This window comes from Dipodomys ordii, unplaced genomic scaffold (genome assembly GCF_000151885.1).
Source record: "Dipodomys ordii isolate 6190 unplaced genomic scaffold, Dord_2.0 Scaffold1000000201, whole genome shotgun sequence".
Taxonomy (NCBI): Eukaryota; Metazoa; Chordata; class Mammalia; order Rodentia; family Heteromyidae; genus Dipodomys; species Dipodomys ordii.
The window spans coordinates 183,725-211,442 of record NW_012283818.1 but is presented as its reverse complement, the minus strand read 5'-3'; the positions used below and the strand labels follow the sequence as shown (position 1 = coordinate 211,442).

Below are 27,718 nucleotides of genomic sequence, written 5' to 3'. Positions count from 1 at the left end.
CACAGCCCAATTCATGTTTTCCTGTGATCTCTTAGAAATAAGAATGTCTTGGACTTTTCTCTCCTGGTTAAATTCAAATTGGCATTCTCTATATCTCAGCCTCCTGACGAGTTAGGATTACAGGCAGGAGCCCCTGGCTCCTGGTTTCCTTTTCTTCTTGTTCTTTTTTGTAATCATAACATTCTGAAATCTTCACGCTGTCATTCCAATGGTTTGCCTTATAAGTAAACTACGCAAGCCTGGAGTTCGAATGCCAAGATTGCCACCCACAAATTGAAGGTGATCCTGACAAACTCATTCCTATTCATGTGAATGCTAATGGAATGTTATAAAAGTAATAAATAAATTTGCAATTAATTCATGATCCTATTTTAGAATGCCACATAAAAATTATTGGATTTATGTGTTCCATTCTAGCACCATGGTATGATTTCGCTAATGGAAGGATATTGACTAATTTTTAATTAATGCTTTTATAAGTATTCAAACGTGATACTTCATTAAATGGAGGCATAATTTGATAACTAATAATTGGTTATTATATATATAATTTAATATCCTCACATTCCCTCTCTCTGCATTTATATATATCTACACCTCTATTATCTATCTATCTATCTACCTACCTACCTACCTATCTATCTATCTATATTGTGTACTCCTGTGGCTTGATTACAGGTTTCTGGCAGCTCAGTTTGCTAGAGGCTGGTGTGCTAAGACTGTGACCCCATTTATGGATTGGCCATTGTATTGGCCATTGTATGCCATAAGTTGAAATCCCAGCATGTCCAAAAATTTATTCGTGGAGTAAGAAGCCAATTTTGACACATTATTTTTTCCTTTTCTGTGAAAGTCCTGGGTCTCAGTATGATGTATAATCCACATGCAAATATATCCTATGTGATATGATGTAATAAAAGAACTGTTATATGTGTAATAATACTAAATAAATAAGGGTAATAAACATCATATGCACTAAACCCATGTATGTAAATAGATCTCATATATTAATATTACTTTTTCCAGTGCTGGGGCTTCATTTCAGGCCCAGTGAACTGTTCTGAATTTCTTATCTTCAAGGATGATGAGCCTTTCCCCTTCATCCACAGTGCCACAAAATTATCCAGACCCTGAGTTCAAATACAAGGCCTTCCAGAAAAATAGTGTAAATTCCAAACCAGGGTATTATTATTATTATTAGCCAAGCACAGGGCTTGCTCTCAAGTCTTGGCACCTCTGCCACAGCCAACCCTTGGATCCTAGGAGAGTTCAAACCTTGGGGCTGGCAAAAAAGGAGAAGCATAAAACAAACTGAGAAGTTCAAGAAGATGGTTTTATATTTTTTCCTTTGTATTGTGACCATCCTGGATGTAACTGACAAGGCAAAGAAAGAGTACATGTTCTTGCATTGCTGATGTTTGGCGGACTATTAAGGAAGCCATAGCCGAAACTGGCAACTTAGGTGTGGAGGTCGAATCCTGGGATTGCCAATAATGAATGTCAGAGATTCTAAGAAACCCATTCTCAAGTACATCCATACAAATAGAATGTTATAAAAGTAACAACTAAATAAGTAGTTAGTGTTTGATTATATTATAAAATTTTACACAACCTTTATACTACCATGACTAATTTTCAATTAATACTTTATTATGTATGCAATCATGACACTTAAAAAGGGAAGGCATAATGTAATTGCCAATACTTGGTAGTAATATCATATATGCATTTTCAAAGTATACAGACATCTCTCTCTTGTTTCATGCATCTACATCTGTCTGTCTGTCTATCTATCTATCTATCTATCTTTCTATCTATCTACAAATCTACACATTTATCTGTTTATTCACTTGTCACTACTGGGGCTCAGTATTAGAGTGCTCACCTAATACATATAAAGCCCTGGATTCGATTCCTCACTGCCACATGCACAGAAAAATCCAGAAGTCATGCTGTTGCTCAATCAGCTGAGCACGAGCTTTGAGCATAAAAGCTTAGGGACTGTGTTATTCAAGACCCAGGAATGGCACCAAAAGAAGATAGAATGTTCTGACTGCAACTATATAAGAATAGGACTGCAAATACTTCATCACAGAGCAAGCCAGGAGTCTGGTGCTGACAGCTTCCATCTAACCTGACTTAGCCAGAGGTAAACTGCTGCAACTCAGCTCCACACAACCAGATGCTGCTGGATCATTCACCCCATCATCCAAGATCCTTGGGAACTGAGATCTGACACTGGTGGGTTAAAAAACCCAGTGCTGGCCGGAAATCTGTGAAACTATGAGCTGTGGCTCAAAGTGGTAGAACTCTAGCCTTGAGCAAAAGATCTTAGGACACTATCCCTAACCTTTCAGTGCAATCCCCGTGGCTGACTTTACCTACCCAATAAAACCCACCCCTCTAAATCATTAGATGTGAACTTTGTGTGGTTTGTGATGTGTTTCTGAAAGAATGGTGATACTGATGAAAGCACCCTAATTCTTTTTTTTTCTTTTCTTCAGTTTTTTTATTGTAAAGATACTATACAGAGGGTTACAATTACATGAGTGAGGTAATGAGTACACTTCCTCTTGAACATTGTTAGCCCCTCCATTGTTTTCCCCCTACCATCCCCTCCCTCTCTCCCTTCCCTGAAGTTCTTTTTTTTTATTGTGATTAAGTAATTACATAATTTCGAAGTCACAAGTTCATTCTAACTTTCCTGGAGCAAATTGTCTATCACAGTCTGTAATATATAACAGTGTTCACATGTTATACACTATACATGTGATCAGCAGCATGGGGATATTTAGTAGTGGTTCAACCAGATGAGCAGGAGTTCTTTGTTTCTTAAGTCCTGTTAGTTTTGTCGTATCACCTAACATTTTGGATTTATCATCCACTTATCAGGGAGACCATGTACCGTTTGTCTCTTCGCTCTTGGCTTACCTCACTCAACATGATTCCTTCTAGATCCATCCATTTCCCTGCAAATGCCATTATTTTGTCATTTCTAATGGCTGCATAATATTCCATTGTGTATAGATACCACAATTTTTGGATCCATTCATCTGTCGTGGGGCATCTGGGTTGTTTCCATATCCTAGCTATTGTGAACAGGAAAGCACCCTAATTCTAATGACAGTGTGTGGGATACAGCTGTGTGATGAGTGCTTCATGAGGTGTTGTGTGCTAAGTCCTTCACGGGGTACATTCTTTCATCTGGTCCTTGTAAGAGCTCCACAAGTCAGATGATTGTGCAGATGAGAAACTTGAGGCTCAGATATCCCCATGACAGGGCCATAAAGATGTATGTACCTAACTCTAGGGAGTTTTCTCCTGCAGACAATTGTTTTGGTTTATTTTTCTCAGTCATGGACCTTGAACTAAGGGCCTAGCCACTGGCCCTTCCCTGTTGGGCTCATGGCTAGCATCCTATCATGTGGAGCCAAGGACCCCCTTGCAGCAGAGTGTTACAGTCTAGGTGTCTGTAGCTGAAGTGTGTCATCCTGTGTACTCAGCAAGCTGAGATGTAACAATCTCGGTTCTAAATTATCCCAGACACAAAAGTTCCCATGAGACTATTATCTCCTATTCACTACTTAGAAACTTGAAGTGGAAGCTGGGCTCCGGCAACTCACACCTGTCTTCCTAGCTACTCAGGAGCCTGAGAGCTGAGGATCACAGCCCGAAGCCAAGCTGGGCAGCAAAATCCTTGAGAGGCTTCTCTCCAGTGACCTGCCAAAAATCTGCTGGTATGCTGTAACTCAAGTGGTAGAGTGCTTGGCTTTAGCTGAAGAGTTCAAGGACAGCACCCAGGACTACACTTCAACTCCTCCAATTTCCAAGAAAAGAAAGAAAGAAACCTGAAGTGGAGTGCTGGGAATGTGTCTGAGGGGTAGAGTGCGTTGCATGTATGAATCCCTGGGTTTGATTCCTTAGTACCACATCACTAGCTGTGTGGCTCAAGTGGTAGAGTGCTATCTTTGTACAGGAGAAACTCAGATACAGTGCTCAGGTCCTGAGTTCAAGCTCCAGGACAAGTGTATGCACACACACACACACACACACACACACACACGCACACACACACACACACACACACACCACAGATACCAGAAGTGAAGCTGTGACATCAAATGGTAAAGCAATGAGCTTCTCTTCTGATCTCATGGTCAGCACCCAGGCCCTTTGTTCAACCCCAAACCTATCCACCCAGGAACCAACTAGGAGAGGTCCAAGGTTTCAAAACCATATGAGCTTCACCAGCCCTAAATGACAGGAAGCATTGTGATATTACACATGTGCTTAGATTTAGCAAACTTCCAGAAACCTAGGAAGGCACCATTGCCAATATTGAATCATTTTATTAGGTTCAGCTCCCTTGTCTGCCAGAAGGACCATTGAATTAATTGTAGCAGTTTATTTCAACATTGGAACATTGTCTAAAATAGACAGGATGAGTGCCAAGAACTTGGCCTGTCACAGAATGTGGCACAAATGAAGGCTCTCTGTCCAAACAGAGCACTGGGGAGAGAGATAGCTTGGGGTACAAAGAGGTCTTTTTCTCTTGACCTTCAGAGCTTGCCCACACTCATCCTCACTAATTGCCCCAGATGAATTGATTGTTACACAGCTGTATAGGAGTAAAGCTTTTTGTCTGCCTGTTCCAACAATGAGGTAGAGTTCCTCCTGAAGGCTGGGGTGCGGAGAAAACTTCAGCCTATTCTGGGAACAGTGAAGGGAGCCCCGAAACATGCACTGTCTTGAAAACACTGTCTGTGATATGAAATCATTCTATTCAAAGCAAATTTCCTATCTGGGTGCCTTTCATCATAGGGACTCTGGACCTTCACCGATAGAAATGCATGCATACATACATGGGGAGACATGGAGTCACTGGTTTTTTGTTTGTTTGTTTGGCATGTCTGGGGGTTATATCATGAGCCCAGGCACTGTCCCTTGAGCTTCTTTTGCTCAAGGGTAGCACTCCTTCCTTGAGCCACAGCCCCATTCATGGCGATTTTTTATTCCTGTGATCCCTCAGAAATAAGAGTGCTGTGGACTTTCCTTTCCCAGCTGAATTCAAACAGGCATTCTCTACCTCTCAGGCTCCTGAAGAGCTAGGATTACAGGCAGGATCCTCTGACACCTGCCTTTCTTTACTTCTTGTTCTTTTTTTTCATTGTGATGAACTGAAATCTTCACAGTGTCATTCTAATGGTTTGCATTTCAAAGTAAACTACCCAGGCCTAGAGTTGAATGCCAGGACTGCCACCTACAAATGGAAGGAGATCTGGAGAAAATCTTTCCTATTCATGTGAATGCTTAATGGAATGCTATAAAAGTAATAATTAAATTTGCAGCTGGTACATAAAATGTATTGGATTATGTCATTATGTCTTCCATTCTAGCACCATGGTAAGAATACTGACTACTTTTATATTAATGCTTTAATAAGTATTCAACCATGATACTTCATTAAATGGAGGCATAATTTAATAATAATTCATAATATATATAATTCTCTCTCATATATATTGCAAACTATACATCTATCTATCTATCTATCTATCTATATATCTATATTTACATCTATCTATATCTATATCTATCAATTACTACTATGGCTTGGCTTGTTCCCAGGTCCTCAGAACTGGCTGGCAGCTCAGTTTGCCAAAGCCTTTTGTCTACAACTTTCATGAATTGGGCATTGTTGGCTGTGAATTCAAATCCCAGCATGGCCAAAATTTTATATGTGGAATTAGAAGCCAATTTTGTGACATTTTTTCCTTCTCTGTGAAAGTCCTGGGTCTCAGTAAGATGTATAATCCATATGCAAATAGATCCATGTGATAAGATGTAATAAATGAAATAGATGCTCTATATGAAATAATACTAAATAAAATTAAAAATATAAGGGTAATAAATGTCATAAGGATTAAACCCATGTATGTAAATAAATCTCATATATGAATATTATTTTTTTCAGTGCTGGGGTTTGAATTTGGGCCCTAGGAACTTGGCTGAAATTCTTTTCTTCAACGATGGTGAGCTTCCTCTCCCTCACAGTGCCACAGAGTTACCCAGACCCTGAGTTCAAATCCCAGGCCTGTCAGAAAACGGTGCAATTTCCAAGCCAGGGCTTTAATTTTATTTTGGCCATGCCTGGGGCTTGACCTCAGCTCATGGCAACTCTGTCTCAGCTTCGATCTTCCTAGGCTGGTGTGCAGCCTCAGGACCCACAGCCCATCCTGAGATACTAGGACCCAAGTTCAAACCTTGGGACTGGCAAAAAAAAGGAGAAGTGCTGGGAAGGTGCTTCAGTGATAGACGGCTTGTCTTGCATACATAAGGCCCTGGATTCGATTCCTCAGCACCACATAAGCAGAAAAAAACGGAAGTAGTGTTATAGCTCAAATGGTAGAGCAATAACCTTGAGTTGAAGAGTTGAGGGACAGCGTCCAGACCCATAGTTCTGGCTACAAAACTGAAAAAAAAAGAAAAAAGAGAGGGAAAAAAAGGAGAAGGATAAAACTGGGAAGTCCCAGAAGGCAATTTTACATTGTTTTTTCCTTTGCATTGCAACCATCCTGGTTCTAAATGACAGGGCCAGGAAAGTGTACATGACCTTGCACTGCTGAAGTTTAGTGGGCTGTCAGGGAAGGCACAGCCAAAATCAGCAACCTAGGCCCAGTGTGCGAATCCCAGGACTGCCACCTATGAATGGCAATAGATTCTAAGAAACACATTCTGATATATATCCATACGAATGGAATGTTGCAAAGTAACAATTACATTAGTAGTTAGTGTATGATTATATTATAAAATTATACACAATAATTATAGTACATTGACTAATTTTCAATTAATAGTTTGTTATGCATTCAACCATATTACTTAAGAAAAGGATTTATCGATAATTGGTAGTAATGTAGTATATATAATTAACTAATAATATACAAACATTTCTGTCTTGTTTTATACATACATACATATATGTATATATATATGTGTGTGTGTGTGTGTGTGTATCGTTTTCTACACTTGTCATTCCTGAGGCTCAATGGTAGAGTGCTCGCCTAGTATGTATGAAGCCCTGGGTTCGATTTCACACTATCACAGGCACAGAATATGCTGGAAGTACTGCTGTCACTCAAGCAGTGGTGCACTGGTGTTGAGCATGAAAGCTTAAGGACTGTGTCTAGGCCTTTATTCAAGCCCCAGGACTGGCACCAAAAAAAATTAGAATGTTCTGACTGCAAGTATAGAAGGCCAGGATTTCAAATATCTCATCACAGAGCAAGGTAGGGGTCTGAAGCTGATGGCTGCCATCTAACCTGACTTAGCCAGAGGTCAACCATGGAACCAGATGCTGCTGGCTCACCCCTTGCTGCTCGGAGGATGAGATCAGACACTGGTGGGTTGAAAACTCAGCCCTGGCAGGAAGTCTGGGAGACTCTGAGCTGTGCCTCAAAGTGGTAGAGCTCTAGCCTTGAGGAAAATATCTTAGGACAGTACCTCCAACCTATGAATGCAATCCCGAGGCTGATGACCCTCCCCACAAAAACCCACCACTCTAAACCGTTAGATATAAACGTGTGTGGTTTGTGACTTGTATCTGAAAGAGTGGTGATACTGATTAAGGCACCATAAATCTAATGACAATTTATGCAATACAGCTATATGATGAGTCCTTCCTGGGGTGCTGAGTTCTGTGTCCTTCACGGGGTGTTGGGTCATTCATAGGGTACTGTGTCCTGAGTCCTTCACAGCTATGTGCTGAGTCCTTCATGAGTTGTTTACTTTCATCTGGTCCTTATAAGAGCTACACAAGTAAGATGATTGTGCAGATGAGAAAGTTGAGGCTCAGATATGTCCCCAAGGCAGGGCCAAATTTATGTATATACTGAGCTCTAGTGACTTGTCTCCTGCAGACAATTGTTTTGGTTTAGTTTTCTCCATCATGAACTGTGATCTCAGAACCTAGGTACTGAATTTTTACTTGGGCTCATGACTAACGTTCTACAATGCAGAGCCAAGAACCCCCTTGAAGCAAAGTGTCATGGCTTAGGTGTATTTAGCTGAGGTCTATCATCCTGCCTGCTCAGGAAGTTGAAGATCTCGGTTCAAAGCTATCACAGATCATGGTCCAAAGCCAGCCTGGCCAAGAAATTCCTTGAGATGTTATCTCCAATAAACCACCAGAAAGCCTGAAGGGGCACTGTAGCTCAGGTGGAAGAGCACTAGACTTGAGCTGAAGAGATCAGAGATAGCACCCAGGTCCAGATTTCAACTCCTCCAACTTACAAGAAAAGAAAGAAAGAAACCTGAAGTGGAGTGCTGGCAATTTTTCTTAGGGGTAGACTGCTTTGTATGTGTGAAACCCTGGATTTGAATCCTCAGTACCACATCCATAGAAAAGTTCCACATCCCTGATGTGGCACTGTGGCTCAAGTGGTAGAGTGCTGTCTTTGTACAGGAAAAACTGAGGTACAGTGATAAGGTCCTGAGTTCAAGCACCGTTGCCAATAATGAATAATTTCATTAGGTTCAGCTCCCTAATTGTCTGCCAGAAGGACCCTTGAATTAATGGTAGTAGTTTGTTTCAAAAGAGAAAGATAGTCTTACAAAGACAGGATGAGTGTAGGGAACTTGGCCTGCCACGGGAGGTGGCACAAGTAAAGGCTTCCTGTCAAAAGAGAGCACTGGGGAGAGAGATAGCTTGGCGTACAAAGTGGCATTTTTCTCCTGATCTTCAGAGCATGCCCACACTCATCCTCACTAAATGGGCCAGATGAATTATTTGTTACACAGCTCTATAGGAATGAGGCCTCTTGTCTGCCTGTTCTACAAATGAGGCGGACTTCCTCCAGCAGCCTGGGGTATGAAATACCCTCATGCTACCCTGGGAACAGTGAGGGTAACCCCGGAACATGCATTGTCTTGAAAGCACTCTCTGTCCTATGAAATCATTCCATTCAAAGCAAATTTCCTAGCTGGGTGCCTTTCTTCATAAAAACTCTGCATGTTCACTGATACAAATACATGCATACATACACAGACACAGGGAATTAATGGCTCTTTTTTTGTGGCAGGTACTGAGGCTTGAACTGTGAGCTTAGACATTTTCCCTGAGCTCCTTTTGCTCAACTAACCATTTTATTGTGTCTTAAACCATGATTACCATAGGCTGGGGTGCAGCTTTTACACTCACAAATGATCCAGGGATCCTAGGACCCAAGCTCAACTCCCAGCACTGGCAAAAGTACATCAAACCAACAAAAATGGAGGAGGAGAAAAACAGAACACAACAGTTTTACCTTTGTTTCCTTATTACTGTGACCCTCGTGGGTCTCAATGACTCAGCTTGAAAATTTACATGAGCTTGCATGGAGTAAGGCTGGGGGCTGTCAGTGAAGCCTGAGTCCAACCCAGATGCCTAGGCCCTGAGTTCGATCCTAATACTGCCACCTATACACGGCTGAAGATCCTAGGAAACTCGGTCCTATGTATAGGAACATTAATAGAATGTTTGAAATGTACTAACTGAATTACTAATTAGATAGTCATTCCAGTATAAGATTGCATGCAATAAATATAGGTCATTGATTAATTCTTTATTAAGTGTTCTACCGTGATTAATTAATGGAGTCATAGTTTTAGACCAAATAATTGGTAGTAATGGGATATATAAAAATAAGCTATAGACATCACTCTTTATACAGGGTTACACACTAGAATCTACGTAAAAGTCTCTCTGTCTCTCTCTGTATATATTTATAGATGTATACACACACACACAGACACACACACACACACACACACACACAGATACACACACACACACACACACACACTGCAATGCAAACATCTATCTGTTTATATATTGGCTATTCCTAGGGCTTGATCTCAGGTCCTCAAATTTGCCTGCCAACTTCACTTGCATCAGACTGGTTTGCTAACATTTAACCATTCATGAAATGGGCCTTCTAGGCCCTGAGTTCAAGGCACAGAACTGCCAAAAACTTAATCCTGGTGGAAAAGCCAATTGTCACACTTGTTTTCCTTATCAGTGAAAGTCCTGGGTCTCAGGATGATGTATAATTCATAGGCAAATCTATGTCTTACGTAAAAAGATGCAAAAAATGGTATATATGTAATCATACTCACTAAAATACATAAGAAATAAAACACAAATAATATGAATAACTACACTAATCACATTATGCAGTAAACGTGTATGTAAATATAAATCATGTATTTAAAATGTATATGTATACTATTCCTTAGAGTGTTAGGACTTGAATTCAGGCCCTAGGAACAGGCCTGGCTTTTGTCTTCCAGCACGGTGAACTTCCCCATCCCCCACAGTGCTGCATATTTACCCAGAGGCTGAGTTCAAATCCTAGGCCTGGCAGATAAATGGGCATGAATTCCAAGACAAGGAGCCTCATAATATTTTAAATATTTTAATGTATCAATGTATGTACTTATTTATTTCTTTTTAATTTGTCAAGCACAGGGCTTGAACTTAGGTCGTGGTAATTCTGCCTCAGCTTTGATCACTCTAGGCTGGGGTGAAGCCCCTGGACCCACAGCTGAACCTGGGTTCCTGGGCCCCAAATGTTGACAGGAAAAAATAAATTAATGCGACACAGAAAAAAAAACCAACTGGCAATTTGCAGATGGCTGCCAGTTTTACATTTGTTTGGTTTGCTAGGTGACCATCCTGTGTCTGAATGACACGGCTGAAAAATGTTGATAACCTGGCATTGCTGAAGGCTGGCGGGCTACCTGGAAAGCCATAGGCCAACACGTCAACATAGGTCCTGTGTTAGAAGCCCCTTCCTGTCCCCTACAAATGAAGGAAAATCCTAAGAGTCTCGTTCCTATTCATAGGAATATTGATGGAAGACTATGAATGGCAAGGTGGATTTGGTTGTTTCTGAATATTACTGTACAATTAGACAGAGTGATTGTACGAGGCCAATGGATTTTAATGAGTATTTTTGACACATTGAAAGAATACTATTAATTACATGGACTCAATAGTTTCCAAACCGTGGTTGAATTAATTAATATTTCATTAAGGATGAAAACAATAATATTAATTACATGGAGGCCTAATAAATACCGAAGAATAGGTAGAAATGTAGTCTATATAACTGAAGAATGTATAGACATGTCTGGTACTCTATAAATATCTGTATTTATTTGTGTACTACCATCTTCATGTCAATCTGTTCTTATTTTGTCAATGCCTAGGGCTCGATCTCAGGTGCTGGAAATGCTTGTCAGCTCCATATACCCCAGGCTGGTGTGTTGACACTCACCCATCCATGAATTGGATCTTGTAGGCTGTGAATTCAGTTGCCAGCACTCACAAAAATTGAATCGTGGATTAAGAAGTCCATGGTGACTCATTTTTTTTCCTTTTCTGTGAAAGTCCTGGGTGTCATGTGTGAAGTTTCATATATAGGCAAATCTATATCCTATGTAATAAATGTAATAAATATTTCATGTGTAATAACAGTCAATAAAATAAATGGTAAATAAATGAATAAAACAAAAATAAAATGAATAACTATACTAAGCTCCACATGGGGTCAACATCTGGAGTTCAATCTCAGGGCCTAGGAAAGGCCTGGCAGCTGAATTGGCTAGAAGCTGCTGTGCTGACAGTCAATCATTCATGAATTGAACCTTCTAGGCCCTGAGTTTAGATCCCAGCACTGCCAAAAATGTAATTGTGGAGTGAGAAGCCAAGCGTGACACATGTTTTCTTTTTCTTTGAAAGTACTCGGTTATATGTAGGATGTATAATTCAGATGCAAATTTATAAGCTATGTAATAGGATGTCATAAATGAAAAAATGTCATAAGTGGAAGAATTGTCACTACAATAAATGAAAAATGATTAAATTAGTAATGAATCATTCTAGGATAAAATAGACACAATAATTACAGGATATGCATTAAGTTTAATATTTTATTAAGCATTAACAGAATAAAAATTGCATGGAAACATAAATAACTAATATTAGTAATAACAGCTGATGTACAATTTAATAATATATAGACATCTGTCTCATTCTATAAAAGGTGATTATATGTATGGATGTATGTACATATGTGATAAACAATAATAGGATATTGAGTAATTTTAATTAATGTTTTATTAATTGTTTACTGGGACACATCATTAAAAGGAGACATAATTTAATACCTAATAATTGGTAGTAATTAATAATATAAATTAATATATAAATTAATAATATACATACATCTTTTTGTGTATATATTTATATACACCAATCTCTATGCCTCATTCACTCCTGGGGCCTGGTGGTTGAGTGCTCGCCTAGTTAGCATGAAGCCCTGGGTTCGATTCCTCAGTGTGACATAAACAGAAAACTCAGAAGTTCTGCTGCCACGCCTACTCCAGTGGAGTCTGCTTAGCATGGAACATCTGCTATCAGATCTGAGAATGGGGCCTCACAGAAGTCTACCTCTGAGAATGGGACTTCATAGAAGTCTACCTCAGAGAATGGGGCTTCAAAGAAGCCTACCTCTTGGAAAGGCTGGCAAGCCCCTGGGAAAGATATGTTCCTGTTCCTGTTTTTCTTTTCTTCGCTGTATAGGAATGCCTATTAATCTTTTACTGTTCCTGCTGCTTGTTCTACTTTCTCATGTTCAACGTTCCCTTATTCAGGTCTCTTTCTTGGAAGTGATGATGACCCCACCATCCGATGAGTGTCCTGAGAATATGACTAACTCACCAGAGTCAAGTGCTACCCTGAAAGCCCCTCTTATGGAGGCTATTAAACAAGTCATAAGTAAATATAAAAGTATTGGGGGTTTCATGACGTCACTTCAGCTGAAGGAATTGTTTGTAAGAGATTTACAAGAAGCTGTAGGCACGGCTAGAGCAGAAAGTGTATATGGCTATTGGAGGCTTCCCTTTAATCCTGAAGCATATACAATAGACCCATATAGATAGAATGATGTAGAGGGATATTTAGACCAAAAGCTAAATAAGATTCCTAAAAGGTTTAGATGGAAGGTGGAAATGGCTTATCAGAGGAAAATGGTAGGATCCTCCATTATCTAGAGGACCCTAAAGACTTCCCCCAGATCCATAGCCTTTTACAGGTGTGTATGATAAGGATGGCAACCATTGGGTAAACTACTTAAGAAAAAAAAACTTCCTATTACTCTTCCATTTACTGAGAGACTTCTAGAACTAGGCCTCCTTGGTGCTTACTATCAAAGAAGAAACAAAAATGATCTTATGAGACAGTTAAGACCTCTATGGAGAAGAGTAAACGATTATGTGAAAGGGTTGCAGAGAAGACACTATGAGCTTGAATTTGATATATGGCCAGATTTAACTAAGTATACTGAATATCATGAGTTTTGGCCACAAATTGGGGACCCCCTAAAAGAATGGCAAAGAAGCACAATTGCTTAGAAAAGATTTGAAATGCATAAAATACAAAACTCAACAAAAGTAACAATAAAGTACTAGAGCTCATGCCTTTCTGTCCAGCACCTTGCCCATATGCTCTGGTTAATGGTTAATAGGTGATAAACATCTCAAAACCAATTGTATTTCTTAAAAATAGAGGAAAAGCCTGAAACAAGTGCCTATCATCATAGCTCGTCATACAAAAATCAAGACCAGGCGACCAGCTGGTGACCACCCAAGAACAAAGCCTTGCAGCAAGATTATGTAACCTTTTGCTCTTTCTCATGGAGACTTTTATCTATAAAAGCTTGTTATCCTCTGCAATAAATCGCACTCAGCATTCACTCCTCTTGTGTGTGAGTTGTCTGTTTGCCATCTTCCCACCTGTTCCAGTTGTCTCCACTAGGTGTCCTCCGTCTTCCCGAAAGAGCCAGTCAGCGGCATTCTGCTCTTTCAATCAATTGAGTGCTAGCCTGGAGCACAAATGCTTAGGGACAGTGTCAAAGCCCTTACTCAAGCCCCAGGACTGACGCCACAAAAAGGTAGAATGTTCAACTGCAACTAGAGAAAGACAGGACCTCATCACAGAGAAAGCTAGTAGTATGGTGCTGACAGCTGCCACCTAACCTGACTTGGCCAGATGTAAACTGTTGCAACCCAGCTCCATGGGTTAGCCCTGTCATCCTGGTTTACCCTGGCTTACCACCAACATCCTGGCTGCTCGGTGGCTTTAAAACTTGGCAGGAAGTCTGCTAGACTCTTTGAAATATGGCTTGAAGTGGTAGAGTTCTAACCTTGAGCAAATGGTATTAGAACAGTACCCCATGCTTGGAGTTCAAGCCCCATGGCTAACCCCCCCAACAAGAAAAACAACACCCCACTAAACCATTAGATGTGAACTTGTGTGGTTTGTGAAATGTTCCTCAAAGAATGGTGATATTGATGAGAGCACCCTAATTCTAATGGCAGCTTGTTGAATAGAGCTATGTGCTCAGTCCTTCATAAGGTGTTCTGTGCTGAGTCCTGCACATGGTGCTATGTGCTGAGTCCTTCACAAAGTGCAGTGTGCAGAGTCCTGCATTGGGTGCTGGGTGCTGAGTCTTTCACAGGATGCTGTGTGCTGAGTCATGCAAAGAGTGCCATGTGCTGTGTTCTTCACAGGGTGCATTCTTTCATCAGGTCCTTGTAAGAGCTCCACAACTGAGATGATTATGCAGACAAGAATATTGAGGCTCGGGGGGGAGGCGACAAGATGGCGGAGGAGAAGCTGGAATCTGAACAAGCTCTCGCATAGAAAGCAGTTTTAGAGTTCCAGTGAACAGTCCTAAGCCAGAGAAACACACCAAGTGTGCCATCACAGGACAGAGAGTTAGACAAGTGAGAGAAAGCAAAGGCAAGAATACACATCTGAGCACCAAGCGGCGGCAGGGTCGCGGTGGAGACCACAGCCGGGCGATACCTGAGCGCTCACACAGAGAGTCCCGGACGAAGGAGCCAGACGCAGTGGGCGAGCGGATTCTACTCAACACCAGCAAGAACCGACAAGGAGCAGACAGCTTCATCCTGCAGTTTGCAGACCAGAGACGACCCAGGATCCAAGACTCGGTGTGAGTAGAAGCCCGACATCCTCACTCCTTCTCAGGGAGCAGAGGAGGGAAGGACCCTCCCTCCCCAGCACCGGTGATCTCCATCTTGGATACTGACAAAGCTCGGCGGAGCTGCTAGCTCCAACTCAGGCCTTGGAATAAAACGAGTCATTTAGCAGGTCACAAGAACTTAATGGCGAAGTGACCTGCCAGACTCAGCTCCATCCAGGGAAAAGTCACCCAGCTCAGGCACCAGCCATTGGAGTGGCTTTCCCCACTGGGTATTCAGAGCCAGTGGCTGCCCCTCCCTCTAGCAGCCTCAACAATCAAAGGAAAAACAGAAACCCTGAGAATGGCTCCAGGCTGGGCTCTGTGAGTTTTTTTTGTTTTTTTTTTCTTTTCTTCACAAATTAGCCCCAGGGAAAAGCTACTGATTGGTGAAAGCCCTCAACTCTACCCAGAACCTAGCCTCACCACTGCATCCCCCTCTTTTGTGATTCTCAAAGCAGATCTGCCTCCCATTAAACTAATCTGGGACGGGGATCCCAAAATCTTGGGTAAAGCAGAGCACTTTTCTGCCTGTTCGAACAAACTGACTTAAGAAACCAATCAAGCCACAGGACCTCAAGCTGACCAGAGACTCCAACAAGAGGCTGGCTACAGACTAAAGGGAGATACAGGATTCTTCCCACCCCTCCCCTCTCCCCCAAAAAATCAAAGAACTTTTTTTTCTCTTTTCTTTCTTTTTTTGGTACTTTATATATATAATTTTTTTCCTTTTCTAAAAATTTTATTAATCTTTAATTTTTGCCTTTTTTGAAAAATAATGGTTTTCCAGTAACTTTTTTTCCTCTTATAATTTTTATTTTAGGAATACGTGAATGTGCGGTTTCCTTTCTTTTCTTGTCTTCTCTCTCTTTTTCTTTCTTTCTTAACTATCTTTTTGTTTTTTGTCTGGCTCTACCGAACTTCTGATTTTTTTCCTCCCTTTATTATCCTGTTCACCTATTCTTTTTTTGACCTTCTTTATGTGACTTAGCTCTTGTCCTTCACATCCCAGATAAACCCACAGTTAACTAGTAGACCCTATCCCCCATTGTGTACACACTTAACCCACAAATATATTACCCAATTCAAAACCTCCGAGATTTAAACTCCTTAATAGCAGTACTACCTCTTTATACCTATATAATATTTTAAGCATTTTTTAAAGTTTTTCACTTCTCCTCTATGTCCCTTCCCTTATCTTAATATACTCACATTCCTCTCTAAATAGATGGTCTTTTAATCCCCAAATAATATTAATTTTTTACATTTCTATTTTTTTCTGGTCTCTTTTCATTTCACTATCCCATTCTTCTTTTTCTCTCTCTCTCTACTTGCATCCTACCCAACCTATTTCCTGCATTGGGTTTAGGACATAGTTAACTCTCCCTGTGCCCCCCCACACCAATCTATCCCTATTTTTTACCCACATCTCTCCCTAACCCTTATAATTTCTGGTCTTCCAAATTCTTCTCTGTGGTTCGAAGCCCATTAACATATAGTTGTTTGACGTTGAATAGATGTATCTGTTGAACTAGATTGTATCTGTAGACTATTAACTGTACAAAAGCAAACTTTGATTGATGGCTGCCTTAAGATAGTGTTCTAGCACAAAACTGGTGCTATTTACATCTCAAATGGGCAGAGTAAGCCGGAAAAACACAAGAAAAATGGCAAATCTGGATATCTCAATTCCCAATCTTGACAATCAGGGGTCAGAACAGATAATGAATGATCCAGAGGAGAGTTCCCAAATAGCTCTACAAACACTGGTGGCAACCATGATAAATGAGAAGTTTGACAACTTCCAAAGGACTCTGTATGAGTGTGAAAGGGAGAAAGAGGAGGCATCCCAAAAGCTTATACAGGAATATCATAAGCGTGAGGAAGCTTCTCAAAAACTGATACAGGATTTGCATGAACAACTTGAGAATACTCAAAGAGAAAGGGAAGAATGGCGTGAGCAGGCTGAGAACACTCAAAGAGAACTGCAGGAATCCCACGAAGAGAAGGCAGCTAATCAAAGAGTAATACAGGAATTGAGAGACCAGGTAGAGAATACACAAAGATCACTAAAGGCATTCATGGAATCCATTAACAAAGAGCTGAAGGAAGCCAGGGAGACCACAAAGGGAATGCTGAATGGAACCCAACAGAAAGAATGGGAGTCCAAAGAAACCATAACCAATCAACTAAGTGATTTGAGAACAAACACTGAACACCAAATTAAGGAAGTAAAGAAATTCATACAAGACCTAAAACAGAGCTTCAACAAAGAACTTGAAGCCATCAAAGCTGACCAACTAGAAGGAAAAGAGATAAAAAACAAAGTAGAGAGTCTTGCCATCAGGTTAGACCATGCAGAAGATCAAATCTCAGGGATTGAAGACAGCCTAGATATTATAGAGAAAGAACATACAACCATCCAAGACAAGTCCAAGAAATATGATAGATCTATCCACCACCTGGAAGACACCATCAGAAGGCCTAATCTAAGGATAATGGGTGTAGAGGAGCACGTAGAAACAGAAGTTAATGGTCTAGGAAATTTGTTTAACAGGATCCTAGCAGAGAACTTCCCAAACATACAAAAAGATAGGCCTATTCAGATACAAGAAGCTTTTAGAACCCCAAATAGACCAGACCAGAATAGGACCTCCCACCGACACATTATAATCCACACAGGATCAATTCAGACCAAGGAAAATATCCTTAAAGCTGTCAAGGAGAAAAGGGTAATCACCTATAAAGGGAAACCAATCAGAATCACCTCAGATTTCTCAGCAGAGACAATCAAAGCAAGAAGAGCCTGGAATGAAGTATGCCATGCCCTAAAAACAAACAACTATCAACCAAGAATACTGTACCCAGCTAAACTCTCCTTCATAACTGAAGGCCAAATAAAAACCTTCCATAGCAAAGAAAAATTGAAACAATACATCTCCACAAACCAGCCCTACAAAAGATTCTTAAAGATGTCCTACACATAGAAAACCAACAAGACCGCAATAAAGGCCAAGAAACTGCACCCAAACTAAGAATCCAAGAACCATAGGAAGAACGCAGTTTTTGCAGCCCCCAAGAAGGTGGATAACATGGCAGGAACTCCCAAATACCTCTCAGTCCTATCTCAACGTTAATGGACTGAACTCTCCAATTAAGCGACATAGACTGTCTAGTTGGATTAAAAAACAAGACCCTTCTATCTGCTGCCTGCAGGAGTCACATCTTGCCCGTGAAAACAAACACATTTTCAATGTTAAAGGCTGGAACAAAATCTTCCAAGCAAACGGCCCCCATAAACAGGCGGGAGTTGCAATCCTAATATCAGATAAAATAGACTTCAAATTAAAATTGGAGAGAAGAGATAAAGAAGGTCGCTACATACTAATTAAAGGATCTATCTTTCAGGAGGATATTACAATTCTAAATATCTATTCGCCAACAATGGAGCACCCAAATTTATCAAACAAACACTACTTTCCCTCAAATCCCATATAGATCCAAAGACATTAATTGTTTGGGATTTTAACACACCACTCTCCCCACGAGATAGATCTACTCGGCAAAAACTTAACAGAGAAACCGCAGATCTAAACAGCTGCAAAAATCAACTAGACTTAACAGACATCTACCGAACATTTCACCCAGCAGCATCAGAATACACGTTTTTCTCAGCAGCACATGGAACATTTTCTAAAATAGACCACATTTTAGGCCACAAAGCAAACTTGTCTAAATTCAGAAACATTGAAGTTATACCTTGCATCCTCTCTGACCACAAGGGAATAAAATTAGAACTCAATACCAAAAGCCACCAAAGAAAGTCCGGCATCACATGGAGGCTGAACAACACACTGCTGAATCATGAGTGGGTCATGGAAGAGATTAGAAAGGAAATCCAAATGTTCATGCTATTCAACAAAAATGAACACACAAATTACCAGCTCCTCTGGGACACAGCAAAGGCAGTACTCAGAGGCAAGTTTATAGCTCTGAGCTCCTACATCAACAAATTGGAGAGATCTGAAACTAACAATTTAATGACACATCTAAACCTCCTTGAAAAAGAACAGCAAGATAAACTCCAATCCAGTAGACGGAAAGAAATAATCAAAATTAAATCAGTATTAAATGAATTAGAATCCAAAAAAACTATAGAAAGAATCAACAAAACAAAGAGTTGGTTCTTCGAAAAACTTAACAAAATTGACAGACCCTTAGCAAATCTTATCAGAAAAAGAAGAGAACACACCCAAATTAATAAACTCAGAGATGAGAATGGAAACATCACCACGGAAACAACCAAGATTCAGAACATTATAAGGGAATACTTCTCAAAACTTTATGCTAATAAGTTTGAGAACTTGACAGAAATGGACCTTTTCCTAGCAAATATTGACATGCCAAAACTAAACCAAGATGAGTTAAACTATCTTAACAGGCCCATATCAAGCATTGAAATAGAAAAAGCAATAAGAGACCTCCCAGCTAAGAAAAGTCCAGGACCAGATGGTTTTACAGCGGAATTTTACAAGGCCTTCAAAGCAGAGCTCACACCAATACTCCTCCAACTCTTCAATGAAATTGAAAGAGAAAGCTCACTACCGAACACGTTCTATGAAGCCATCATAACCCTCATCCCAAAACCAGGCAGAGACTCATCAAAGAAAAAGAACTATAGACCCATCTCTTTGATGAATATTGATGCAAAACTTCTCAACAAAATTTTGGCCAATCGACTTCAACATTTCATCCAAAAAATCATACACCACGATCAAACAGGATTCATTTCAGGGATGCAAAGCTGGTTCAATATACGCAAATCAATCAATATTATTCATCACATCAACAGGAGCAAGAATAAGAACCACATGGTTATCTCAATAGATGCAGACAAAGCATTCAACAAGATCCAACACCCCTTCATGATGAAGGTTTTGGAAAAATTAGGAATCCATGGAACATTCCTCAATACAATAAAGGCTGTATATGACAAACCTACAGCCAGCATTATACTCAATGGTGAAAAACTAAAGCCATTTCCTCTTAACTCAGGAACAAGACAAGGATGCCCACTCTCTCCACTCCTTTTCAATCTAGTATTAGAATGCCTAGCTACAGCAATAAGACAAGATGCGGAAATAAAGTGGATCCAAATAGGGAAAGAAGAAATAAAACTCTCCCTCTTTGCAGATGACATGATCTTGTATTTAAAGAATCCCATAGACTCCACTCCCAAATTACTCAAGCTGATTCAAAACTTTGGCAAAGTAGCAGGGTATAAAATTAACCCCCAAAAATCAACGGCTTTTCTGTATGCCAATAATGAGAAAAGTGTGGCTGAAATTAGGAAAGCAACTCCATTTGTAATAGCCCCACAAAAAATAAAATACCTAGGAATTAACTTAACTAAAGAAGTGAAGGACCTCTATGATGAAAACTTTAAAATCTTGAAAAAGGAAATCAACACAGAACTTAAAAAATGGCAAAGCCTCCCATGCTCCTGGATTGGAAAGATTAACATCGTGAAAATGGCAATACTTCCCAAGGCTATCTACAAATTCAACGCAATACCTATCAAAATTCCAAGCTCATTCTTCAAGGAAATAGAAGAGGCAATCCAAAAATTCATATGGAACAATAAAAGACCCCGAATAGCAAAAACACTCCTCAACGGAAAGAACACTGCAGGAGGAATATCAATACCAAATTTCAAACTCTACTACAAAGCCATAGTAATCAAAACAGCTTGGTACTGCCAGAAGAACAGACCTCAGGACCAATGGAATAGAATTGAAAACCCAGAAATGAACCTACAGACCTATAGCCATCTAATCTTCGATAAGGGAGCTTAAACAATAGAATGGAAGAAAGACAGCCTCTTCAGTAAATGGTGCTGGCAAAATTGGTTAACTACATGTAGAAAACTAAAGCTAGATCCTTATATATCACCCTGCACCAGAATCAACTCCAAATGGATCAAAGACCTTGAAGTCAAAGCAGACACTCTGAAAACATTACAGGATGTAATAGGAGAAACCCTAGGTCTCCTTGGCACAGGCCGAATTTTTTTGAATAGAGACCCGGAAACACAACAAATCAAAGAAAGGTTGGACAAATGGGATTGCATATAGTTGCAGAGCTTCTGCAGGGCAAATCACATAGCTAGCAAGATCAATAGAAAGCCCACAGATTGGGAGAAGATCTTTACTAGCCATACAACGGACAAGGGTCTCATATCTAAAATATACTTGGACCTCAAAAAATTAAACCCCCAACAACAAATCCCCAAAGAAACAACTGCCCAATAAATAAGTGGGCGAAAGACTTAAAGAGAAACTTCTCTGAAGAAGAAAGAAGGATGGCCAATAGACACATGAAGAAATGTTCAACATCCCTAGCCATAAAAGAAATGCAAATCAAAACAACATTGAGATATCACCTCACCCCAGAAAGAACGGCAAAAATCAAGAACTCTAATAACAACAGATGCTGGAGGGGATGTGGACAGAAAGGAACCTTACTTCATTGTTGGTGGGAATGTAAACTTGTCCAACCACTTTGGAAAGCAGTATGGAGGTTCCTCAAAAGACTTCACATAGAACTCCCCTATGACCCAGCAATCCCACTTTTGGGCATTTACCCAAATGCTTACAAACAAGACCACACTAAAGCTACCACCACAACTATGTTTATTGCAGCATTATTTACCATAGCTAAGATATGGAACCAACCCAGATGCCCCTCAGTAGATGAATGGATCAAGAAAATGTGGTATATATACACAATGGAATTCTATGCCTCCATCAGAAAGAATGACATTGCCCCATTTGTTAGGAAATGGAAAAACTTGGAAAAAATTATATTAAGTGAAGTAAGCCAGGCCCAAAGAAACATAGATCCCATGGTTTCCCTTCTTTGCAATATCTAGTATATGTATGAGTCAAGCGGAAAAGGTCAGATAATGTGATGTCAGGAAAATGAACCCTTAGATATGTATTTTAATGCATGTGTTTCTAACGCATTTATAAGATTATCTCTTTGTTGCTTTGTATGTCCCTCCCCCACATTATAACCCCTGCTTTCACTATATTTGATGTCAGTATAACTTGTGGAGGAGATGGGGAAAAACCAGTTGTTTAAGGATACAGGTGGATCTGATGCAACAATGAGAAGTTCAAGTTGTCATATCCAAAACGAGCTTTACAACGTCGGTGTGGGGTGGGGGTGAGGGTGGGGGGGAGGGGGGAAGGAGAAGGATTGGGATGGGGGGAGGGGGGAGGCTGGGAAGGGATGGGAAGGGTAAACAAAGGAGGAGGCTGCAATGCTTGGTAAGAAATGTACGCATTATCCTGCCCATGCAATTGTAACCCCTCTGTACAGTATGTTCACAAATAAAATAAAATAAAAAAAATAAAAAAAGAATATTGAGGCTCAGATATGTCCCTATGATAGAGAAAAATTATGTATTACTGAAAAGTAATGAGTTGTCTCTTCAATTTTTTTGTTTTTTTTCTCAGTCATAAACCTTGAAATAGGGGCCTGAGTGCTGCCCCTTAGCACTTGGGCTAGCACTCCACCACGTGGAGCCAAGGACCCCCTTGCAGGAGAGTGCCACCTAGGGGTCGATAGCTGAGGTTGTCATCCTGCCTTTTCAGGAAGCTGAGATCTGAGGATCTGGGTTCCAAACTATCTCAGACACAAAAGGTCCCATGAGAGTATCATCTCCAATTCACCACTAAGTAACCTGAAATTGAAGCTGGGTGCTTGTAGCTCATGCATGTCATACTAGCTTCTCAGGAGGATGAGATCTGAGGATCATGGTTCAAAGCTAGCCTGAGCATGAAAGTCCTTGAGACACTAAGCTCTGATGGACCACCAGAAAAACTGAAATGGCGCTTTGGCTCAAATGGTAGAGTATAAGACTTGAGCTGAAGAGCTCAGGGACAGCACCCAGGCCCAGACTTCAACTCCTACAACAAAAACAAAAAGACAGAAACAAACTAACAAACCTGAAGTAGAGGGCTGGGAATATGCCTTTGGAGTAGAGTTCTTTGCATATATAAAACCCTGGGTTTAATTTCTCAGGACCACATCACTAAAAAAAAAGCCTGAAGTGGCTCTGGCTCAAGTGGAAGAGGGGTGGAAGAGGGCTATCCTTGTACAAGAGAAACTAGTTACAGTGCTCAGGTACAGAGCTCTGGTTCTGAATTCAACTTCCAGGAATGGTATTTGAACCAGAGCACATGTGCAAGCACACACACACACACAGCCTAGAAGTGATTCTGTTACAAAAAATGGTAAAGCAGTGGGTTTCTTCACTGAGCTCATGGTCAGCACCCCAGCCCTGTGTTCAACCCCCAAACCTAGCCACCCAGAGACCAACTAAGAGAGGTCAAAAGTTTCAAAACCTGATGAGATTCACCAGCCCTAGATGACAGGAAGCTTTGTGATATCAGATATGTGCTTAGATTTTCCAAGCTTCTAGAAACCTAAGAGAGGCATCATATGCCCATCATCGCCCTCAATGAAACATTTCATGAAGTTCAGTGCCCTGGTTGTCTGCCAGAACGTATCCTGAATTATATTGAACACTGTATCTGAATACTGGAATATAGTCTCTAAAGGCAGGATAAGTGCACAGAACTTGGCCTGCCACGGGAGGTGGCACAAATGAAGACTTCTTGTCAAACCAGAGCACTGGGGAGAGAGATAGTTTGTGGTACAAAGAGACCTTTTTCTCCTGACTGTTAGAGCCCACCCAAAATCATTCTCACTATCTGACCTGGATAGAGTTGTTTGTTACACAGCTGTACAAGAGTGAGGCTTTTGTCTACCTGTCCAGACAATGAGAGAGACTTCTTTCAACAGTCCTGGGATGCAGAGAAATCCTCAGGCTACACTGAGAACAGTGAAGGGAGCCCTGGAACATGCACTTTCATGAAAGCAGTCTCTGTTATGAAATCATTTTCTTGAATACAAATTTCCTAGCTTGGTGATGTTCATCATAGCTACTCTGGAACTTCACCTATAGGAATACATCCATACATACCCAAACACATGGAAGTACAGGCTCTTTTTGAGGTGGCATGTCCGAGGTTGAACTATGAGCCGAGGCATTGTCCCTGAGCTCCTTTGGCTCAAGGGTAATGCATTAACCTTGAATTACAGTCCCACTTCTGGGTTTTTCTGTGATATCTTAGAAATAACAGTGTCATGGACTTTCCTATGCTGGCTGGATTTAAACTCAGATTCTCTACATCTCAGCCGCTGAAGTGCTGGTATTAAAGTGAGAAGCCGCTGGCACATTCTTTCTTTTCTTCTTCATTTTTTAATCTAGACAATGTGACTTCTTAACAGGGTCATTCCAATGGCTTGAATTTATAAGTTAACTACCCAATGTTCTTTATAGCTGCTTTCACTGAGAAAGATTTTCTCTCCTCATCTTCTCTGGTCACACGTTTGAAGCCAAAAGTGAGAAGTGAGTGTCACAGGATTTGGCAGCAAATGTCCACAGGACATGTCAGCCCTGCCACTTAGCATTGAGCTGCAGTGAATTTACTGTCTCAGGATGAGAGGACCGAAAGCTGGAGCAATCCTCATACTGTCTACATTGCTCCTTTTGCCTATAAAATGATCTAATAATTATGAGTGCTGTGTGTCTCTAACCTTAAGTATCTAGAACACACTAGAAGCATCTTCATGTATCTCTTTTTCTCTAGTGCCTTTTAAAATTTAGATTAAGGGCTTGTGTGGAGGGGCTACTCAGTGAATCCCTTAGGAAACCCCTTGAGGCCTCTTGGGAGATCGCCGTTCAAAGTCAGCCTGAGCAGGAAGTCTGTGAGACTCTTAACTCCAATAAACCACCAGAAAACCAGAAGTGGAGCAGTCGCCCAGAGGGTAGAGCTCCAGCTTTGAGGGAGAAAGCCGAGCAGGAGACAGAGGCTAGACCAGGCAGGAAATCCTGGGAGGTGCTTATGTCCAATTAATGACCAGATGGGTGGAAGTGTATCTGTGGTGGTGGTAAAGCCTCAGCCTTGTGAAAAACAGCTCTGGAATGCATCGGGCCCTGAGTTCAAGCCCTGGGATGGCCACAAAAAATTTCAAAAAGAGAAGGCCAAGTTTATGTATCAGTGCCCAATGCAGTTATGTGTGTATATTACCTCCCTGAGTGCAAACAGACCATATGTAATTCTTCTCCTTTTATTTACTGGATTATTTTTCAGATATGCTCCTTGCACATACCGCATCACTGTCTTCATTTCAGGCCCATAGCTTTTCTCTTCCAGGGTTCCAGGCCTGTGTCCTTATATAATGCATCCTGAAGCTCTCAACAGCCTTTGTTTACATTTTATTATGGGACCAATGCAAGAATAGTCACAAATCAGACGGGGAAGAGAAGATCCGGTTTCATAGAAGTAACCAGTATTCAGAAAACTAAACATGGGGATGTAAAATGGGAGCATAATTATGTAAAAACTACCATTAAGGAAAAGATGAGGACGCTGGGAATGTGGATTACTGAGAGGGTGCTTGCCTAGCGTGCAAGAAGCCTTGGGTTTGATTCCTTGGGAGCACATACACAGAAAAAGCCAGAATCGGTGCTGTGGCTCAAGTAGTAGAGTGCTAGAGACTAGTGTCCTGGCCTCTATTTCAACCCAAGAACTGGCAAAGAGATATCTAGATAGGTGGGTAGATAGATAGATATAGGCACATACATACATACATACATACACAAATACATAGAACCATAGATAGATTCAATAGATAGATAGAAAGGTGATAGATGAATCTGGTCTTGGATGTCAGGAGCAAAGAAGGGAAGAATTCCCATTCATGAGGCCTTCTGCAGTGTGCCAGGACACCAGCATCGCCTTCACACAACCACAGGGCAGGAAGACTGTCTCTTTTCCACTTCTCAGGCAGCTAAAGGACCCAGAGTCAAACAGGCAGACCTAAGTTCTAATTCAGGGATTGGAGATTCGCGTTAATGACGTGGAGAATGAAGGAAGGAGAAGGGCCTTCAAATCTGACAGATGTACAGTGAAAAACTCACTCCTTAAGACCAGAGAGCAGCGTTTTTCTACTCTGTTCCTCCCCTCTCACCCACTAAACTGGATCTCTATTGGTAACCTAAAGGTAGCCTGAGGCTCCCTTCACCTGAGGGAGGAAGGTTAATTAGTCATTGTTTGAAGAGGCGGAGAAAAGCCTTACCTTAGTTTAACTCTAACAATTGTTTCAGGTTTCCCCCATAGGTGGCTGTTCCTGGAATGAATGAAGTGATTTTGCAGCTCCCTTCCCTGATGAGTGTGTACATTCTGCCTCCTAATCCTGTAGGCCTACTCTATGCATCTAGCTTGGCTTTGAAACTGTTTTCTGCCTTCAATTACAGTGTTACACTGCAGTTCTTCCTGCTAACATGACTAGGGTTTGGGTCCTGAGAACGTCATTTGAACCCAGGATAGGTCAATATTTCTTTCCTGCTTCTATAGCTCAAGAACTCTAAGAACATTTAGAGTACAAGTACTTCTCATCACCAAAGGAAACAAAGGAAGCTCTTGAACATCTGACCTTTCATAAGTGGAAATCTGAGTGTCATAGACTTTTCTGCCCTTGCTGGCTTCACCCTGTGATCCTGACACCTCAGTCTCCTGAGCTAGGGTGACAGGACTGAGCTACCGGTGTTCGGCTTGGTTCAGAATTGCAATGACATTGACAATACAAGTCAACTGCTTATCACAAAGGGTTTGGGGAACATATTAATCCTTTCAACATTGGACCTTTCAGAACCCAGTAGGACACAAGGTTACAATGCTAGAGTCTGAGAAGCTGGACATATGGATCTGCTACACTTGAGCCTGAAGCTCTAGTTCTATTCTGGTGTCCATCAGTGTTCATTTTCCAAAGAATGTTCTCATAATTAGCAAATAGGAACATTTCTTTGATTAAGCCTCACTTTTTTCCAATTGTGTGTCTCAAACTCAAGTGTGGCACTGTCCCTGAACCCATCATCTCAAGGCGAACACTATACCACTTGAGCCACAGTGTCACATGGGTTTTTTGGTGGTTCACTGGATATAAGAGTCTAATAGGCTTTCCTTGCCTAGGCTGTCTTTGAACAGTGGTCTTCAGCTCTCAGCCTCCTGAGAAGCTAGCATTCCAGGTGTGAGCACTGGCATCTGGCCTATTGTTTTTGACAGTCCTGTGGCTTGATCTTAGGGCCTTGGTACTGTCTCTGAGCTTCTTATTCTCAAGGCTAGGCACTTGACCCACACCACAGCTTCTGCTTTTTCTGAGTATGTGGCACTGAAGTTTAAAATCCGGGTATTCATGCATGCTGAGCGAGCTCTTTACCATTTAGACACATTTCTAACCGCACACGTACAATTGTATCCCTCACTTTTGTATCCTCATAAAAAGGCATCTGACTATACATCACCTAAAGAAATCCCAAGGGTGGCAGCAGAAACTGCAGCCACCATACCTGAATCAAATAGAGTCCAGGACGAAGGAGCCAGACGCAGCAGGTAAGCGGATTCTACTCAATACCAGCAAGAACCAACAAGAAGAAGATATCTTCATCCTGCAGTTCGCAGACCATAGACGACCCAGGAACCAAGACTCGGCGTGAG

The 27,718-nt window shown here is 41.0% G+C and overlaps 1 pseudogene; it reads left to right on the top strand.

Annotated features, from left to right (window-relative positions):
- Positions 1-26,509, top strand: part of LOC106002693 — a 98,320-nt pseudogene extending 71,811 nt beyond the window's left edge.
- Positions 26,510-27,718: the final 1,209 nt, after the last annotated feature.